The 17,455-nt window shown below is 40.6% G+C and overlaps 1 long non-coding RNA gene across 1 annotated transcript in view; it reads right to left on the bottom strand.

Annotated features, from left to right (window-relative positions):
- Window positions 1-203: 203 nt before the first annotated feature.
- LOC309374527 overlaps window positions 204-17,455 on the bottom strand; it is a 32,592-nt gene continuing 15,340 nt past the window's right edge. Inside the window, exon 3 of the long non-coding RNA XR_014170615.1 lies at window positions 204-268. This is a non-coding gene — a long non-coding RNA (uncharacterized lncRNA). The remainder of the gene's footprint in view (window positions 269-17,455) is intronic.

Raw genomic sequence — 17,455 nt, 5'->3', positions numbered from 1 at the left:
CTAGTTGGAAGTAATGAACATATCTACTAAAATTCAGCATTTTAAATATTCTCTCCTTCAAACCCTCTGACACTGCCTATTCAGGATCAAAGCAAAGTAAAGTGACCCCTTGATCTATAAATATTTACCTGGAAGTAGGGACCACCAGATCAGTCAATTTAGAGTCCATGTTACCTTCTTGTGTGTTCATTCATAAGTCCATTCTGTAATTAAATATGTGCTTTGAACATATTTCCTCACAAAATTTGCATTTCTAAATGCATTTTATCTGAAAATACACATTTTAAAATTATTTCAGCATGTTATTTGAGCCAGATCAACATTAGATAATCCAAAGAAGTATGAAATTCAAAGTATTTCTCATCCACAAATTATTAAAATCCCAGAAAGGAGAAAACAGCAGCATATTTTACAAACATTTTTGGAGTCACAGATTAGTCTTCAATTGTCAATTGAAGCTCATGACATTTGGTTCTTCCTGTAAGGTATACATTAAACCAGGGTATGTGGAACAGGGCAGTTCATAAAGGAATTCTCAAAGATTGAATTCCTTGTGCGTCCCAACCTGGAAACTGAGCTCTGTTTTCAACCAGCAGTTCCCAGAGAGATTATGGACTTCACAAGTCCATGAATTAACTTTATAGTGCAGCCCAATTGCGTGCCTACTCAGAATTCAGTTCCCCTGAAGTGGATGGCTCTTATTCCTAGGTGCATGCATACGGAATTGCAGCTCACATGTGAACCAGCCACTTATCAATGGAAGACCCATTTTATCAGCAGTCCCAGAAAGGGGTGTAGCTCTTCCAGTATCGGCAGCTGGTACACACACAGTAAGTCCCCAGCCCTCTTCATATGTCAATGTCAAAAGGAATGGATCATATGGAGAAAATAAACACCACCTGTGGATGTGACCTGGCTCCATATCCGCTGACATCATGCTCACTTTTAACTAAGCATCCTTACAGTTTAATGTTTGCTTGAAAGTAAATCCCACTGAATCCAATAAGCTTGATTCCCTAGTTAATGTAGGATTCCTGGCTAAGGATCACTGAATTTGGCTGCAGTCCTAAGTACACTTATCTGGGAGTAAGCCCCATTGAGTTTCTTCTGTCCAGACAAGATTGTTATGTCAGTGTACAATATAACTATTCTATATTAGTTGTCCTGATTGCTTAGTCAAATGGTATATTGTGGCTGGGGTGGGTGTGTTGGTAACTGTATACTTATTCACCACACACAAACAACTCACTTTTTGCTTTTATCATAGAGTGATTTATGTCTCTATTTGTGTAAGCATTTTATTTACTTATTTCGATACATATATATCCCATCTTTCTTTCACAGAAGAAAGGTGCACCTACTCAATAGCTTACCCAGATACTGACCAGAACTGGACTTGCACAAAAAGACTTCTGAGCGAGGGCAAGAAGCAATATTCTCACTCTGATTTATCTTCAGAACATGTCACATGCAGAATTAGAGTGAGAGCACACTTTATTCCCACACTTTAGAGCCTTCTGAGTAAACAATGGCACCTACCAACAGCTTGCCCTGATATTATCACCCCTGTTTGTGCCCGGCTCCAGATCACTAAAATTCCACATACACATGCACACATGTCGTAGCTTGTAAACAGAGTAGTGGCAAAGTAGACAGAGCTCTTTCAACTCAGCACTAGCTGTGTTTTATCAGAAACATGACCAATAGTGCTGGTACTTCAGATCTGGAGAGCTATTTTTATATGTGTCCATCTTTTACTTCCCCATTGGAAACACACAGCCATGGACAGTGAATTTTATCACACACAATTAGACACTTATCACAAGACAATAACCTAGTGTAATAAAGGATTCTTATTAGTATTTTTTTGCGACAGTACTCAGCAATATGGAGTACTGTCGCATGTTTTTCTGCTGCCCATGGCAGCCACTTTGTGCCAGCCATTTGTTCTGGTGGCACCCACAATACCTTTACCAGAACTTCATTTTTTTTTAACCCCCAAGCACTGGTTATTATTATTGACCTTGCACATATAAGAAATAACAACGAAATAAAAATGGTTCTGTTCCCGGCATGCCCTGTAGCTAATCCATTTGTGTTTGAAAGTTGTAAACATAGTTCTCAGTTTTCAATTGAACTATTGGCTTCATGCTGCATAGTAGGCATTGTCCACAATGCAGAAATGGCAGTATGTGTTACCCAAATCTATGCTCCCCCCCCCTTGGCGCTCACTGGGGCATACTCGTAAGCAAGTGTCCACAGGATTGCATGTTATTGGGAGTGTCCTACTGATCTCCTAGAAGATGTGTGTAGAATTTGTTTGTTTGTTTGTTAAATTTGTATACTGCCCTGCATCCACAGATGAAGCATAAAAAGATCAGATAAAAAGACAAAGTACAGAATAAAGCCAACATAGTTTCAAAACTCATGATATCATGTATCAATCTGTACCCCAGAGGCCAAAGTAACAATCTGTCATTCAGAAGACTAGGAGACCTATGAGAAAACGGAAGATGCTCACCTGGATCAGCTAGTAAGACAGTTAAACAAGCTATGGCAATAGTAAAAAGGCACTTTGGAACAAACACCTGCAGTATGTAGCTGTGTGGCTTTTGTCTTCCTTTTGCAATTGTAGGCATGCTTGGCTTTTAGCTGTACAACGGGAAGATTTTTGCCTATATTTTCCCAGTTAATTTGATCATTCAGCTTTAGGTCTGTGTGTATACTTGGTCTTTAAAAAGAATGCTCTTAAAACGCCTTCATCTATTCAACCCACTCTTGGGGAAAACCCTCTCAAAGAACGCTCTTCGCTTTGAAACTGATGCAAGGCTGCCACCAAATGGCAGGCAAGAGATGAAACAACAGGTTAAGGACGTACTTTCAGCTTTTCAGACTGAAGCGCTTTCAGGCACTGCAATAATGTCCCTAGCGATACTGTGGTGTGATCAAGATGACCAAAGTGAACAGAAGCCATATGGTTACAAACACCTTATTGTAGAAGGAAGACAAAGATTAGCATACTGAGTGGGTGGGAGAAGGTAAGCAAACATTACCAATTCAGTGTTTTGTCTGTCTCCTGAAAATATCACCATCATTGTTATTTTCAGTATTGTTTCATTAAACCTAAGATCGGGGAGGAAGTCAGGAGAAACCCTAAAAGCTGGTAGGATTGTGTAAAACCTAATCAAACAAAGATTCCGGCCTATAACTAGGCATTGGTCTTTTCCAACTACTTATAATGAAGTTACTACTAATAACAATAATATTCTCTTAGGTCTCGGGTTCAGTCTCCAGGATGTAGTCTAAGTAGTAATGGAAAAGCCCCATGCTTGACACCTCAAGAGCTACTGCCAGTCAGTGTAACCCAAACTGAGTTGGATGGAGCAGGGTCCACACTCGAACTCGGTGTCAGGCACCTTCCCATGTTCCTGTGCCTTTGCCTGTGAGGGCAGCGGGTGATCTGCTGAATCTGTCACCGCTGAAGGGTTCAGTGACATTGCTACCCTGCAGCATTGTAAAATACTTTTTCCAGATTATGAAAGCATGGGGGGCAGTTGTTAATTTTGAATAGTAGAGACAAATTGATAGTTTTATCACCAGATGGCATTGGTGAAAAGCACCTCTCGCCCCACCACTTACAGATGGGCGGTGTCAGTTTTATGAGATGAATTTACTCATTCGTCTCAGGGCTGATGAATGGTCATGGCTTGCCTATCTCATGCAAAGTGTTTCAGGAAGCATGAATTAAATATAGATAGCCCTCCAAAGCTCTCCATTCAAGAATTGTACTTGTCAGGATGGAGTTCAATGGATCAAAATAAGCTGCTACTTGTATTGTGAAGGGTTTGCTAATGGAAGGTAGAACTGATATAAACAGTTTCCTAATCTTCCATAATTCTTTGATAATATTACTATGTACATAAGAAAGTGAGAATGCTAAATAGCAGCAGCAACAACAACAATAACTAAGGAATACTTTCCAATATTTTTTTAAAAGCCGTTTTGGACAGGTCACGCTTGTTTATAGGAAAGTGAAGGAAATCCCAACGTCTGAAATTTTCCTGTTCTAAACCATATGCTCGCTTTCTGCCATATTGTCCTCATAATGCTCTTCAGGTCTTTTCCTCGAGGGAGTACTTTAACCAAGTTATCTAAGCAGAATGCTACCAACTGTGCCTTTCCCGAAACAGCTTAAACATCGCCGGGTTTGCTTCAGTAGCTACAGCAAAGTAACACTCTTCTTTGAAATGACCTTTGGGAATATTGTGGGTGGTGCCCGAGCACTACAAATGGTGATGACATACAATGCGCACTTCTCTATGAAACACTCGTAGGTAAACACGCTGCTTCTATTTAATACTAAGCTCAGGGGAAGACAAGGCAACATGTTCCCAACGGTTAACTATAATCAAAATTACTATGCACGTTATAATTGTATGTATTCATAATCCTTTTAAATTGGAATCATTAACTTCCAGCTAATATTTCAATATTAAAGCTAAGCTTGCCATTACTAATAAGATTAGATTATGTGCCAGAGTATTGGCAGTCACTAACTAAACTAAAACATTGCAGCATAGAGTACTCTTTTCCATCCCCTTTCTCGCTTCCCAGCCCTGCTTACCATACCCCACCTGCAACACTCTGCCATCTTTCTATGGTTGCTAAACAAGTCCAGTCCTTACCATCCTTACTGAGCTTTATTTTTGTACTTCTGGAAATATCCCCAAGCCTGCTAATAGATGCTGCCATTTTGCCTCTATCAGGATTGCCATTTGGCTAATGAATTCACTATCAGTAAAGATTGCTGGAAACGTTACTTCCAAAATATAATCTAAAGGTTTGGATCTCCAAATGATTTTTATTTTTTTAACATCTCTGGCTGCTTTTGTTCAAAAGAAATATTCCTAGCAGACCCTGCTGCGGTGTGCATCATCCTGATTAATTTATAAGCTATGGAGGCAAGTTTTTTAATTGATAGTGATTAGTGAACTTTCTAAATCTGTAAAACTTCAGTGTGCTTAGGCTTCCAATAAATGCCAGCATCTATTTTTACACCACTGTTTCCATTTAACAGAAAAGCAAATACATCAGCAGGCAGCTGCTGATGTTGCAAACACCCCAAAAGTCTATTATTCCACCTACATTCTAGTAGGAGTGGCTCTCATTAGCATCATTGAGGGGTTTTTGGCATATTTTCTACATAGATACTTCAAAGAAGAGGAGATTCGTGTTAAAGAAATCAATTCTCACCACCCCTCAAAAAAAAATAAAACCGTGATCCACCTTCAGCTTAATGGAGACCTTAAACTGGTGCCTGACCTTTTAAAATATTCTAAATTTGTGCCCAGGGCAAACCACAGAAAGTTACAAATGGGAGCTTTAAGGACTGCTTTGCTTGCTAAAGGCAGGTTCCTTCATCTCTGATACATCTTTTCTGTAATGTTTGGAGATCATTGTAAGCTAGGACAAACAGATAGCTTTTATTGAAACATGTCAAGCACCACATTTTGGGCATCACATATTTTTTTCATGGGAGTCTCACCAAGGTCAGCTAACATCTAATGATTATGCACACACAATTCTAGCTTCAGATAGGTAGCCATGTTGGACAATACATTTTCATATAAAATATTGCAAGACAATAAACAGACTAAAAACACAGTATTATCTGATCACGGATGGGAACCCTGTGGCCCTTGGTCTCCAACCTCCATTATCCTCAGCCACCATCTCCAATGGTCAGGAATGATGGGAGTTTGAATCCAACAATATCTGTGGGGCCACAGCCTACCCATTCCTGTATTTTACTTTTGTGTCTGATATGACACTTCAAGCAACTTTTGGAGGCTCTCTTCCTGTCTTTTTAAAAGTACAAAAGTTTACTGTTCTGCTTGCCTGGGGAGTCCCTCAAGTATGTGGAAACATGACCTGGTCTTTTGCTGATAGATACAGAACCAACATATTCAGTATTAAGAAGGAGCAATGGAAGATGCTCAATAATGTCCGTGTTTGGGACTCCAGCTAGCCAGGAACAGGAGTCTTGTAGAGCCGTTTTGACATTTATGGGAGAGGAGTCAGGACAGAGAGGGGGAAAGGAGAAAGAATAATATGCTTCATTCCTACCTTCCCAGAGGCGTCTAAAACTGTGGTAAATAGCATTTATGGGTTCTCCTGAGCATTTTATTGCTGTATCAAAAGGGCAGGAAGGTAGCACTATGAAGAGACAGACAATGCTAGACTCCCTACCCCCCGCCAAGATCCTAACCCTCTATCTTCCAGATACTTGCCTGTTTGAGCAGGCAAATCCAACCCATATCTATCTGTCTGTCTGTCTATTTGTCTACCTATCTCCTGCCCTCATCATTTAGTGTTTTTGGAGGCCACTGAGCAATCTCAGTCTTTATCAGTCTGTTTTGAATATTGTAAGGACTGTTGGGGGGTGAACTACGGCCCTCTAAATGTTGAGTTACATCTCCAATTATCCCTGGCTATTGAGGTTGATGGAAATTAATGAGAATTTATGGGAATCCTGCCTAGGGTTGATGGAAATTGGAGTCCAACAACATCTGGAGAGCCACAATTAGGGATAGCCAAATCTTGTCAATTTTCTTTTTTCTTCATTTCTAATTTTTGCAGTCTTAAATTCAGTTCTCTACATTTCCACATAGTTTAGAGGTTGGTTGGTTTTTAAAAGTTCACATACGATCTCCCCTAACATAATGCATTTTTGTATATAATTTTCAGTAATATGAGCATTTATACATGCTAGCATATGCTTTTCGAAAGCATTTTTTTGGTTGGAGAACTGCACTGAAAAACTTTGAAGGAATATGAAAATAAGGTAGGTTTGCATTTAATGATGTAGTGGTTTTATTATTATGGGTGTTCTGCTGCTCAGTGTTGATTCGTCTTTATTAGAAAAGAGAGGCACATTCTTAACTGAAGAAATGAATTTTTAACGTAAAATAAGAGTGCACCTAGAGAGAATTGTATTTTATGGTCCTTGCCTCTGGGTCACTGCCTCCCTTTAGGTGATCCCATTTTAAAAGATTTCAAAACCTTTGGAACACCAAGTTCCATTCTCTTTAATGAAAGCTACATCCCAGCAACATTCTTGGAAAAAGATATCCACCCTCAAAAACTCTCATTAACTTCAGTGAGAATGTTGCCTGAATAACGATTGCTCTGAACAATTGCTGACAGAAGCTATCTTTGCCCACAATATACAGCAAATTCTAGTCTGTTATGTTTTCTTAAATGGCCATAAGTAAGAATGATCTTTCAATAGCAGAGACACAGGTGTCTGACCAAACTCGCAAAGAGGCTGACATCCTGATGTATATTTTATGTTCAGCACTCCGTATTGAATAGAACTAATTTACCCAGTTCTGGGGTGCGCTACAATAATAAATTGTTGTTCTAGCGTACAATGTGGCACACAATGAAACATACTGAGGGCAAGACGAGTCCTATTTATTTCAAGGAGTGCTGTAGCAGGCCTAATATTGCACAATGGCAGCCCAAACCCTATAGGGAACTTCTCTCATGGGAGTGTATCGGCTGTGGAAACTACTTTGGAGAAAGAAGGCTTCAGTCTCCCAAAGGGATGAAGTGGGTTGTGGAAAAGCAAGCAGTGAGACAATGCAAAAAAGAGGAGTAGGGGAGAAAGAAGATTGTAGGGAAACACAGAGGGATGAAGAAGAACCTAACCACTGGGATAGTATCTACCACCAGAGGGGAACCTTTGAAGAATGCAGAGGACAGGATTCAACTAATGACTCCTGTCAGCAGAAGTCATGCAAGAGGACATCCACTTCTGCAATGGGGGTTTACCCCCTCCTCCCCCTGCATGCACTGAAATGGACTTGGGGAGTCAATAGGACCCCCAGGACACTGTGGGGTGGATTGTTCCATTTACCAAGCTGAAATGTTTGCCCTGAGAGAACATTCGACATAGCATGCCAATTTCCACCTAGTAGTATTGTTCTGGTCCAATACTATATTTCCCCCAAGATTTTTGGTATTTCCCCCCAAGATTTTTGCACCCTGTTCCTGATGTGTGACTAACAGTTTTTCCTACCAGTAATCCTCACTTCGAAATATGTAACTTAAAGGGTGCAATCATTCCCATGTTACATCTGAGGAACCTTATGATGACAGTGACATAATGAGCTGAGCTGCCCAATGTCATCGAAGGAATCCATGACTATGCTAAGTTTTGAACCCAGGTCTTCCTGATCTAAATTCACCTTGCTCTGAACAGAACCATTCTAAACTTAATAAACAAAAACAAATATGATGCATGAAAGATAAACAGAAAAGCAAAAAACAGGTTTTGTCAAAATAAGTTTGCTTTAACCTGGAAGCAGAATCAAAATGGAGGGTCCATGCAAGCACACAGTGTAATTCAATATTAATAGAGCACATGGGCAAGAGCCTACTACCATGTTTACTCACAAGTAAGTACCAGACAGCAAACTTCAATTAAAAGTTTATTGCTTGCAGGCTGAGCTTCTCTTATTGATTACTGTTGATCCCAACTGAGGGATTAGTCGTGAATAACCTCTTATTTGCCTCATGAATAGATTCTCTTAATTGTTAATATCAGGCTTTAATTGCCAGTTTCCTCTCATTTTTTACTTTTTTTAATAACAAAATTTCTCTATTAAAAAGAAGAGAAATACAAGCAAATGGTAATTAAAGCCTCCCTCCCACACACAAACAAGAGAGAGAGAGAGGATAGCCATTGGGACAATTTATGGTTAGTCAAGAGACAATTAACAACAGGGTCAGGTCTGAGACCACCACTTTTGGCAAAGGGCCCTCTATGCCCCACTACCACCAGAATCACCAAGACGGTAGGCACCACTGGGAATGGTCAATAACACTCAGCCTGCCACTGTGAACAGAAACACCACAGAAGGTGATGGCAGTAACTGCTGACATCTTCATCCCCCCTTGTTGTAGTAGAATCCAAACATATTATGGGAAATGAAGAGGATGGGGACTACAGCTTCACCACAGCATCTTATAATGGCAATGGCACTCGCCTGAGAGGTGCTGGAACTGAGTTCTGGCGAGTGAAAGAAGCTCTGGTGTGCACCATCTTGACCTAGTGGTCTGTGCATTTTTAATTTCTCAATTAGCCATAATTTCATTTCTTGTCACCACTCAAAGCTACTACTTGCAGTAGTGTTTACGTTTCAAAAGAAATTTGTTTCAAAGTCCTCTGACTTCAGCCAAGCAAGGGAATATTTGATTTACTACTGTAGGAACTATGATGCAATTATTACAAAAGAAAGTGAACTCTAAACATTAGTCTTCATTGCTATCCAAGTAACTCCTACACTTTCCAGAAAGCCATTTGGGGGCCCAGCACAAAAAGGCAAAGATACACAGCAAATTGGGTTGTTTTTTTTCCTTTTTTTGGTCAATGATCCAAGGGGCTGGATTAAAAGTGATGTCAATAAAAAGATAAAGAAAGAGTTGCAGGTTCCAAAGAAAGAAATCTGATAAAATTAAAGTGTAATAGACACTTCAAACTGTGTGATCTGACCTAATAAGTTATTAATAGGGAACCATTACTCCTCATACATTTTTTATTAGCCAGGCATTGCCTTTTTGTCAAGATTAGTGGATTATAAAATATTTGTGCTACACAATATAAATGACCCTACCTATTAATAAGTCTCTGGAAAGATATGCTTAAATTGAATTACATTAAGAGGAGAAGTGCCAACTGAAAATTAGGCATAATTAATGGGAACACATAAATAAACCAGAGATAGAGGGAAAAGGACATTCTCTCCATTGATCATGTGGAGGATTAATTGCCAATATGCTCTACTGACATCCTGACTATTACTGTTTTTATAAGAGCCATTTCGGAGGATGAAATGTTCATGGCTGCATGAACTTCACATGCTGCACTTTATTGCTCAAAGGGAACCGGACTGATCACATGGCTCTAAAGTACTCCGCATGCCTCTGGAAATGCTGAAAGCACTAGCTTCCAACGTAGCCCACAAGAAAGCATTTCCCTGAGACAGAGCCGTAGCTTTGCTAATATTCAAGTACTAAGTTTCCTGTGAGCATGGATTACAATGAAGCACAGGTATCCCTACTGAAAGACAGTGCGAGGGCACACTGCTTTATTATTTTCCATGGGTCAGAGCCAGAGATCCACTTAGCACAGCGATGCCTTAGAGATACAGGAAATTATTTTTCACATCTCATTCACATAATGGATAATGTGAATTGAGTTACACAGTGAATGAGCACCCAGGATCTTCTCTATTTGCTAGCGTATATATAAGGTTTCTCTGGATCTCGTGGCTGTGCCTCCAACGTGCTATTGTGTAACCGAAGCAAAGTTTTCACTTCTCCCTCCCTCCCTCTCTTTCATTCCATTAAAGAATGCTTGAATTTATTTATTTATTTATTTAAAAAATGCATTCACGTAGTGGCACTTTCTTCTGCAGGTGGCTTGTACTCAGTGAAACAGGTTGTCGCAAGGAAATAGTAGCTTTGTGTTCAGTTTTTGATACTGAAAACAAATCTTCATAAAATGAAAGCAAATATTTCAACCATAGAATGGTTTCTGTAACTAAGATCTCTCTCTTTTTTTTTTTTTTTTAAAAAGCATTTTGAACATTTGTAAAATTCCATGGACTGTTATAACTGCAGGCCTCTTGATAGATATGGAATCATTTAGAGGATAATTCTTTCTATATTATTATTTGAGTAAAAGAAGTGTTTAGACTGCAGCACTATATACTGTATACCCTGGGAGTGTGTCACACTAAACTCAATGGGACTTGCTTCTGAGTAGACTTGTATAGGACAGCATTGTTGAATAGATAAGCATAAGGAACCCTATAAGGTAGAGGTAAAGTGACCTCTGACCATTAGGTCCAGTCGTGACCGACTCTGGGGTTGCTCACTCATCTCGCTCTATAGGCCGAGGGAGCTGGCGTTTGTCCGCAGACAGCTTCCGGGTCATGTGGCCAGCATGACTAAGCCATTTCTGGCGAACCAGAACAGCACACGGAAACGCCGTTTACCTTCCCACTGGAGCAATACCTATTTATCTACTTGCACTTTGATGTGCTTTCGAACTGCTAGGTTGGCAGGAGCAGGGACCAAACAACGGGAGCTCACCCCTTCGCGGGGATTCAAACCGCCGACATTCTGATCAGCAAGCCCTAGACTCCGTGGTTTAACACACAGCGCCACCCGCATCCCTAAGGAGTCCTATAGTCGTGAACTATTTACTTCCAACAAAGTTATCACCATCAGCCTACCTAATTGACACATCCGTTCAAAGTTTTTGCAGTGTAGGATCTCACTGAGAAAAGGGTTCTAAAAGCCATGGAGCCACCACAGTGACAGCCCTGCCCCTGTCTTTTGCACCCATAAATCAGATCTTAACTATACCAGGAACCTGAGAGCACCTGTGAAAGCGAGGTGTGCATCAGTAAACACATATAGCATCCTATTAAAGTCCTGCAGCATAAGTTCATTGCATGTCACACTGTGAGACACGCATCTCCCGCTTCAAACATTGCAATGTCTGTCACCAAAGCAGCGCTGGGTACTGGAAAACACAGCTGTCACAAAAAGTGTGAAGCGGCCTTGAATCTAGTATGTCATTAATTCCACCAGGCTCGGCAGCTTTCACATTCTTCTTCTTCTTCTTTTTTAATAAGCAATGCTCCCTAGAACCTCCACCATCTGGTTTAAATAAAATATCAGGATGGTTTTGAGACCCACCTGCCTCTTTGGCTAAGCAGATAAAAAAAACCCCCAACAACCGAAGGCCCATTCACTAGAAATAATCCACCTGAAACAAAACACCCAACACTAATCCCCTAAAAACCTTATCTACTCTTTGACACTGTTGTAACAAACACTTCCAAAGTCCCGTGCCAACATTGCTCATGTGTTCACTGGATTTTAATTAGAGCTCTGAGAGGTTGGGAAAACTGGCTGGCAGACCAGGCTCGTTCATTTCACAAGGTACCTTCTACACCAGCCTTTTCATCCTGCTTGGCGGGGCTTGAGGAAAGTCGAGTAAACAGTAAAAAGAATACAAAACAGACCCCCAGAGACGCATCTAAAGTCACTGCAAAGCACAGTAACAATAGGCATTTTCTGAATGGCGTTTTGTGCTTGCTAACAAGTAGGCATTGCAAACAATTCATTTTAATATCAAATCTTAGCGGAAGGGGAAAAGAAATTCACTGCAAGAACTTCCCGAAAGCCGTCTGATGAATACTTACAGCCCTAGCCCAGTCCTCCTTGCTCGTCCCCAAAATGAGGTTATACCTTCATCCAGGTTTCAGAGATAACGATAGTCTTTTCCCTTATGAATTTTTTTCAAAATATGAAATAAAGAAATCTGTTGAAAAACAGTATGTATTAGGTTGGCTATGTGTCCTGATTGATAGTCCTTTGTTTGAAGGGTTGTCAAAGGACAGTTCCCTATTTGAAGGAGCCCTTAAATTGAACGGCTGCTCTGTTTAGTTAAAAGTTGGGGGAAACTATAACAAGGCAGAGCAGGATCCTTGAAGATGACCATCACCAATAAGTACCTGCAGAACAGCCTCAGGAGGCATGCAGGCATGTATTGTATTTCTGTTTAAATTATAGCAATAATTTCTAAATGTGCATCTATAAATGTAAATTAAGGCATGCAGATTTTATGCAGAACCATGTCCTCTTTTCTGGTAATCAATTTCCCTTCTATTTGGTAGGGGAGCAATGTGTACCAGATAATATAAAGTGAAATGTAATATTTCCAGAGATGGCCTTCTGCCTGTCTTTCCTGTTCTTTCCACACACAAAGCAAACCTGGAATAGAAGACTGAGGTGTAGAATTCATCCTGCACCTCAAAAACTATTTACCTATTTATTTACAGTACACTTGCAGCTTACATGCATTCAGCTTTAGCGTTTGGCAAATATAAATAAAAGGGGGCAGAAAGGGGCAGGCATCTGGTAAAAGGAACTTTGGCAATCCCACCTGCCATTGCACCCAATGTGTTGTGACTATACTTTCTTTTTCCCTGTCTGATGGCAGGTGACAACAGGCACCTTTCATACCTGAGTTAAATATATATATTTATAATATGTGTTCTCCCTGGAACATTATTGTTGTGAAAATATTTGTGAAAACCAAGGGGTCATTAACTACCACTGTGAAAATGAAATTGAGGTAGCTACTATTATTCCTCCTCTTTATACCTGCTGTGAAAGCAACCTGACAATTCTATATCATAGGAAAAGAACGAGAGACAAAAGTTCAGTAGCTTGGATGAATTATTTTCTGACTGATTACAGTCTAGGCCTGGGCTTGTTTATTCAGAAAGTTGTTGTGCTGTTGCATTTTCCCCATTAAAGTGGCAATGGTAACATTTCAAAGATGCTCTGGGAATGACAGCATATAAATGCAAGATGTAGCTTTACTGAGTTGAAAGCTGAGAACTTCATATTTGGAAACAATAAAGTTATTTTGCTGTTAAATGTAACTGCACTACAACTCTTCAGTTAGAGTTTACAGCAGGAGTAGGTAACCAATTTCTGTCCACAGTCACATCCATACCATACTGTATATTTAAAACATCAGGCTTCTCCCCAAAAACTCTGAGACCTATAGCTATGTCAGGGATTCACCACAATTCCCAGGATTCTTTTCAGGAAGCCAAGTGCTTTAAGTGTATGGTGTTGTGACCAAGGACCACATTCCTCCGGGGTGATCTGTCAGGGGTTACATGTTGAGTGATGCGCCCAATCTCTGGGAAAGGGGCTGTAATAGAATGGGCAAATGTAGTGGCTTCAGAGCCAAGTGGGCCTCAGGTCACTCACAGGTGCTTGAGGGAATGTTCTTTTGCATGATAATGCTACCCGCTGTAATGAAAGGGTTAGCTCTTCTCTTGAGAGGACAGCTTTGCTGCAGTTGAGGGCAGCATATCTGTACATGTGAATCTGAGTGCTGGACAAAATAGAGGAAATGAGTGCTCATCCCCCAGTGGGGACAAGCCAATTGAAGACTGATCAAAATGGCACAAGGTAAGCAGAGAAGGGACTGGTGTCCTAGGTGCATCTAACTAATTCAGGGATGAGCTAGATGTTCGCTAGCAATTATGTTGTTGCTTTTGCAAAAATGGACTTTCTAGAACCTCAAAATGTTTCCCAGCAGACACCCAAAACCTTGCCCCAGTTTGCTGGTCTCAAAACCCTGATCACTCACAGAACTTGATGTATTATTTGTTAGAATAATACTCCTTCCTAGTAACAATGCAAAGCAAATAAGATTTTGCCATATGATCACATCACAGGAATCAAATGCCATGACTCTGCACTAACTTTGTTCTTAGTGACGTTATTAAGTATTTTGTGGCTATACCATCATCATGTGAGCCCAGTCTGCTGTCAGCACCAACAATTGTGTATCAGCGTAGATGTGAAATACCAGGCTTCTGAAAGGAAAATACAGTGGTACCTTGGGTTACAAACGCTTTGGGTTACAAACTCCACTAACCTGGAAGTAGTACCTTGGGTTACAAACTTTGCTACAGGATGAGAATGAAAATCGCATGGCAGCGGCAGGAGGCCCCATCAGCGAAAGTGTGCCTCAGGTTAAGAACAGTTTTGGGTTAAGAACGGACCTCCGGAACGAATTAAGTTCGTAACCCAAGGTACCACTGTGCACTATTGCTACTCTAATTGTGTGTGTGTGTGTGTGTGTGTGTGTGTGTGTGAGAGAGAGAGAGAGAGAGAGAGAGAGAGAGAGAGAGAGAGAGATGTAAATACCCCAAAGCATTGTTAATCAAATGCCACTTTAGTCTGCTAATACAATCAACCCTTCTTGTATATTAGTTCTTACCATTACTTTTTCCTGCTCTGACAAGTACTGCTGAAAGAAGCATTCAACAAAAAAGGCTGTTCTTCATCTAAAAATGAGCTCCTTCTGTCCTTCAAAACTTCTGAATATTCTGAAAATGTAGAGTCATCCGTAAAACTAATAGAGCAAACCATGAGTTAGCCTAATATTGTTAGAGAAGTCAACACTGCCATCCACTGAGCAATGAGAGAACCACAGTGACAACTGTAGGAGGATCTCATCAAATGGCAATTTATTCAAAGACGTAACTTGCAATTACCTGCAGATAAACTCTCCCTCTCTCCCCCCCCCACCCCAGTTTCTTACTGCAGTGGGCAAGAATTCCATTCTTTAAACAAGGCTCCCCAAGAGAAAGAGGGAACTGACCTACTCAAACCCTGATATTTTACAGTAAGTATCCTGGAGTAGGACTGGGTAGTAGCGCTGGAGAAATTAGAGTTAGAGGGATGTGTGTTGTGCATTTAAAAATAATCCCCTTTCCGACACTATACAGGCAGGGGGCTGGAAAAGACACTATATCCTGCTCTTCAGAACTGCTCCCTCCACATATAGTAATAAAATGTCCAGGGAGCCCAACCCAAATGATCCCTTGAGCACTTTATAACATAATTGGGAAAGGCCTTGGGGTGGGTGAAAAGGGGAGTGGTGAAGTCCTAGCCTTCTTCCCTCCTCCCAAGCACCCCTCCACCTCACCAGATCTGAAGGGACTACAATGGTACCTCAGGTTAAGTACTTAATTCGTTCCGGAGGTCCGTTCTTAACCTGAAACTGTTCTTAACCTGAAGCACCACTTTAGGTCATGGGGCCTCCCGCTGCTGCTGCACCGCCGGAGCATGATTTCTGTTCTCATCCTGAAGCAAAGTTCTTAACTCAAGGCAATATTTCTGGGTTAGCGGAGTCTGTAACCTGAAGCATATGTAACCTGAGGTACCACTGTACAAGACTTTTGCTCCAGAATGATATATATGTATGGGAGTGTGCAACCACATATACTTCCCCCTTAAATCTGTTGTTTGTGTTAACACCAAAGCCATCACCAGTATCACCTATTAATGTGCAACTTGGCCCTGAATGCACCACATATGCCTCACATAAATAGCACCTGCTTTTCAGAAGTTCGGAGCAAGCCGACTCTTCATCTTTCCCAGTTTTAAAGCACCTGCCAATCATGCTGCAATTGCTCTGCTTCTCTGTGCTCTCCTCCTCCTCACGCCATCGAGCTCGGTCCCTTCGGCCGCTAAAGCACAGTAACCCTAGACACACCAACCCTCCTAGTAAATAAAGACACAGAGCTTTAACGGCCGTCTTCCAAAAGAAATGACACAAAGAAGGATGGATGCTCTAGAATTGTTGTCCTTTGAAACCACATGATGCATTCAGAGAATTAAATTTTCAACAAGTCACTTACTGATAGCCACTCTGCGAGTGCTACTCCCCCCAGCTTAAGTTTCTGTGGTTCCACAGACATTTATAGGACAGGGCTGTGTTATGGAATCGTGCCACAGAGGAGAAAGCCTGTTTGTCTTCCTCAGTGAATGTTTGTTCCACCACCAAACAAGGTCAGGTTTAAATTAAATAAATAATTTCTCAGCATTTCCATATGTTTTCTCAGTTCTTCCCCCCTCCTCATTTTTACACTGGTTGCAAATTATGCTCCCCTACCCCTACCCCCCCAAAAAAATTAATCTGATTATTTTAAGATTATTCACTTGCTGTTGATGAGTAGCATTTGTAAATTAAGATGGCCCAGCTTGGTGTTCAATGATCTTGAAACGTGTTTGCTCCTGACCAAGTCTTTTTTTAAAAAAATATCTTTATCAGTTATGTAAAATAAACAGGCTTTGACGGAACTTCTCTTTCAGATGGAGTATGTTTATTGGACCATTTTAACAAAGTTCTATAATGTTCCACACAGAGATCATATCATGTACATCTGGGTTTCCAGGTAGATGACCAAATTTTAATTAAAGCCTGTGCTTCGTGTCATGATTATTCATTCATAGTTTTAAATTGAGCAATTCTTAATTTATAGGCTCAGCAATATCACTGGTTTTAGACTATTCATAATTTGAGAACATTTTTTATCATAACGAACCTGTTGCACATGATGGAAAACTGTCTTCAAAAAAAAAATTCATTTTGAGATAACATCTCCTTCTAATGGCCTTTAAATGGGGCAGCATACCCACTATATATTCAAAGCACACTCTTTCTCCCAAAGAATTCTGGGCACTGCAGTTCACCCCAGAGTTATAATTCCCAGCAGTTATATTTCCCAGCAACCCAAACTACACTGTAACAGTGAGGGGTGAACTACAGTGCCCAGAATTCTTTGAGGGAAAGAATGTGCTTTGAAGGAATAGTGTGTTAGAAGCCTAAGAGTCAGTATGGAAACAAAAGATGGTTGGATTTATTTGGCCGTCTGTTAACAAAAACATCATATTTTTAGGTGCCAACATCTGATCTGGACACCAGGTTTAAGATTTTCCACTTCCCCTACTAGCCATGTGAGAGGCACCACCAAAAAAGATGCCAGAAGAGGGCACA

The sequence above is a fragment of the Podarcis melisellensis genome, assembly GCF_964234715.1.
Source record: "Podarcis melisellensis genome assembly, chromosome: 7".
Taxonomy (NCBI): Eukaryota; Metazoa; Chordata; class Lepidosauria; order Squamata; family Lacertidae; genus Podarcis; species Podarcis melisellensis.
The sequence above is the reverse complement of the archived record's forward strand: the minus strand, read 5'-3'. Positions and strand labels throughout refer to the sequence as shown.